Below are 4,142 nucleotides of genomic sequence, written 5' to 3'. Positions count from 1 at the left end.
CCAGGCTGGAGTGCAGTGGCACACTCACGGCCACCGCAGCCTCCACCTGCTGGGCTCAGGTGATCCTTCCACCTCAGCCTTCCAAGTAACTGAAACTACAGGCATGCGCACCATGCCCTTCTAATTTTTTGATTTATTGTGGAGATGAGGTCTCGCCAAGTTGCCCAGGCTGGTTTCAAACCCGTGGGTTTAGGCAGTCGTCTCACCTCAGCCTCTCAAAGTGCTGGGATTATAGGAGTAAACCACCATGCCTAGCCAGCCTGGTTAATTTTTTTTAAGGGAGACAGAGTCTCGCTATGTTGCCCAGGCTGATCTCGAACTCCTGGGCTCAAGCAGTCCTCCTGCCCTGGCCTCCCAAAGTGCTGGGATTATAAGCACGAGCCACCGTGCCTGGCCTACAAAAAAAAGTTTTTTTTATTTGGAATCTCACTCTGTCACCCAGGCTGGAGTGCAGTGGCACTCTCACGTCCACCCTGGCGTCGACCTGCTGGACTCCGGCGATCCTCTGCCTCAGCCTTGCAAGTAGCCGGAACTAAAGGCACGCGCTATCATGCCCAGCTAATTTTTTAATTTGTTCTAGAGATGAGGTCTCGCCAAGTTGCCCGGGCTGGTCTTGAACCCATGGGCTCAGGCAGTCTCCTCACCTTGGCCTCCCAAAGTGCTGGGATTACAGGCTTGAGCCACCACACTCGGCCAAAAATTTTTTATTTTTTAAAGAAAACGTGATTGCATACAGGGCCCACCAGGGTAATCTAGGATAATCTTCACATCTTGGTATCTCTAACCTGGTCACTTCTGGAAAGACCCCTTTGTGGCTGTATAAGGTAACATTCACAGTTTCTAGGGATTAGAACATAGGTATCTTTTGAGGGGGCATTTTTTAGCCTGCCATGCCCCCCGCCTTTTCGTAACAATCAAAAATGTCTCCGGACATTCCCAAATGTCCGATGGGAGGGGACAAATTGTTCCTGGTTGAGAACCACCGACTTGGCCTGCCCTGTCTCTGATGATTATTGATGCTGAGCACTTTGCATGTGCTTATCAGCCATTTGTATGTCTCCCTTTGTCAAGTGGCTATTCAGTCTCTGGCTTGCTTTCAGATTGGATTGTCCCCTCCCCACTTTTTTTTGTTTTTTGAGTTGGGTCTCACTCAGTCCGTGCAGGGGCCTGGTCACGGCTCGACACAGCCTCGACCTCCTGGGCTCAGGCAATCCTTCCGCCTCAGCATCTCAAGTAGCTGGGACTACAAGTGCGCACTGCCACACCCGGCCAATTTTTTTATTTTCTGTAGAGACAGGGTCTTGCTGTGCTGCTGCGGCTGGTCTCGAATTCCTGGGCTTAAACGATCTTCCCATCTCGGCCTCTCAAAGTGCTGGGATTACAGGCATGAGCCACCGCATCCGACCTTGGATGGTCCTTTTGATTGTTGAGTTGTGAGAGCTCTTTGCATGTTCTGTCCACCAGTCCCTGACAGATCTGTGATTTGGAGGTCCCCAGCCACTCTCTCCCTCGCGCCCGTTTTTCCTTTCTGACTCTTCTCGCCACCTAAACTGATCTCACTCGTGTAGGTATTTGTTTGTGTTGTACTGCTCCCACAAAGCTACTAGCACAGGCAGGGCAGCCCCTTTGAGTCACAGCCAAAGACTTCCTGGCGTATGATAGCTGTTCTGTGCGTGCTTGCTTGACGGACGAATCTGAGTGCTCTCCATCTGGGCCTACCACCGCTCCCGAGACACATGTCTTCTGTGTCTTGGGCACGTCAGGGCAGGGTCAGGAGGGCTGATTCTGGAGTTAGGTGTGGGCCGGCCTCCTCTCTGCCAGGTATTCACTGAGTTACCTGACGAGGTGCTTCGTGTTTGCAGTCCTGTGAAATGGAAGTAATGATCTCACTCTTTGGGGGGCTGAGAGTGAACTTAATCAGCACCTGTGGTTAAGCCCCAAGTATATGCTCATGAAATGGAATTCACAACTCCTTCCTGCTCTCCATCTGCAAGCCAGGTTCTGGAAAGACTGAAAGGAAACATTGTGACCGGTGCTTGATGAATTCACCAACAGAGCGCCTCGGGCAGAAGAGCCTCGGGCGTGGGGCTGCTTTCCCTCGTGCAGTGCCTCCTGGTTTCTTATCCCTGCCGCCCTCGCCTCTCCTCCGCACGGCGTTACGATGCCCCACTGCCCCGCTACTCTGGTTCTCTGTCACCTTCTAGCAGCTTCTCTCGGACCGTCTCCACGAGTTTGATGGCCTCCTTCCATCTGCCATTCACAAGTTGCTGGCAGACGTTCAGGATGAGAACTGCTCAAGTCGGAAAGCAGATTGGTGGTTGCCAGGGACTAGGGGACAGGGGACGCGAGAGCGACTGCTTCATAACTATGGGGCTTTTGTCGGGAGGGTGATGGAAACGTCTTGGAACTAGATAGCAGTAGTGGTCGCACAACACTGAACGTGCTAAATGCCACAAAACCGTTCACTTGAAAATCATTAGCTTTATGCTATGTGAAATTTCCCTCAAGAAAAAATTAAATGTTTACAAACTGCTTCAAAGCAAAACCCAGTAGTGTCGGTGCTTGCCCATGTGCCGAGTGGGCAAGAACCTCACTTTGTATTTCTGGTCGTATCCGCAGGATACATTATATTCACAGACTATTCACCACAGTCTCTCTCGGACATGAATTCCCTGTCATATTGAAAATGTCCTGAAGTGAGTATGCCAGGTCTCTGTGCGCCACTTTCTCTTCCGGATTCATGTCCTTGGGCATGTCCAACTCCAGATCCTCTGTGCCCGGAATGTTCTGGCGTGATCCACTTTGAGACAAGGTTTGGAGATAAAAGGTTGTGGTTAGCAGAAGCTTCTCTCTCGCTCTGAGAGCTCTCAGCCCCAGGGATCCCATCTTGGGCTGACTTTTCTCAGGGGATCTGCTTAGGCCTCTGTTGTAGACCTGAGTCATGGTAACCAGAAGGCACGAGAGCTTCCGTTTCTCCCAGGACTACTTCTTCAGATAGGAGCATCCCCACATCTTTGGATCTCGGAGGAAGCCTGTCCCAACATCTGAGCTGCTCTCTCAGCTGGTTCCTCTCACCTCTTTCACGTTGGAGCAAAACACAGGCGTATCAGTTCCTCTGGAAATATTTCAGCGTGTACCTGAAATATAGATCCTTTTGTTGACACAGCTTAAACACCACACCTAAAGTTTATGAGAGGGGGTTGGGGGAGAGAAAAAAATTTATAAGCAATTTCATAATATGAATTATACAGTCAGTGTCATCTTATTGTCTCATACTTACCATATAGTCCCTTACATTTCTGAAGGGTATTTTGATTGGGCACAGAATTGTAGGCTGGCATTGATTTTTTAAAAGCATAAGCATTTTGAAAAAATTGTTTCTAACTTCCATTGTTTCCATGAAAAAGGCAGCTGCCGGTCGTATTGTTGCTCCTTGGAACATAATCAGTCTTAGTTTTCTCTGGCTCCTTTTAAAATCCCGTCTTTCTCTTTGGTGTTTAGTGGTTTTGCTATGATGACGCTTGGTGTGATTTTCTCTGCATTCACTCTGCTCGGGGTTGGCGTTGCTACTTGGGTTTGTCACCTGATGTCTTTTAAAAATTTTGGAAATTCTCATTTACTTTTCAAGTGCTGATTCTGCGTATTCGAATTCTCATTTTCCCCCTTCTTAGACTCTGATTACATGAACATTAGACCTTTTTACTATATTTCTATGTCTCCTCGGTTTCTGTGTCCAGCCCTTGTCTCTCTGTGCTACATTCTGAATACTTTCTTCTGAACTATCTTCCAGGTCACTAAAGCTCTATTGGCATGGATCTCATCTGCTTTTAAACCCACCTACTGACTTTTGGGTTTTTTTTTGGACTCAGAATCTCACTCTGTTGCCCAGGCTAGAGTGCAGTGGCATACTCACGGCCACTCCAGTGTCGACCTGCTGGGCTCAGGCGATCCTTCTGCCTTAGCCTTCCAAGTAGCTGGAACTACAGATGCACGCTACCATACCTGGCTAATTTTTAAAAATATATATATTGCAGAGACAAAGCCGAGCTTGGTGGCTCAGCCTGTGATCCCACACTTTGGGAGGATGAGGTGAGTGGAATGCCTGAGCCCGCGGGTTCGAGACCCGCCTCAGCAACTTGGCG

This window comes from Carlito syrichta, unplaced genomic scaffold (genome assembly GCF_000164805.1).
Source record: "Carlito syrichta isolate Samal-C Ts95f unplaced genomic scaffold, Tarsius_syrichta-2.0.1 Scaffold135679, whole genome shotgun sequence".
In the NCBI taxonomy this organism is placed as follows: domain Eukaryota; kingdom Metazoa; phylum Chordata; class Mammalia; order Primates; family Tarsiidae; genus Carlito; species Carlito syrichta.
This window is presented reverse-complemented; position numbering follows the sequence as displayed.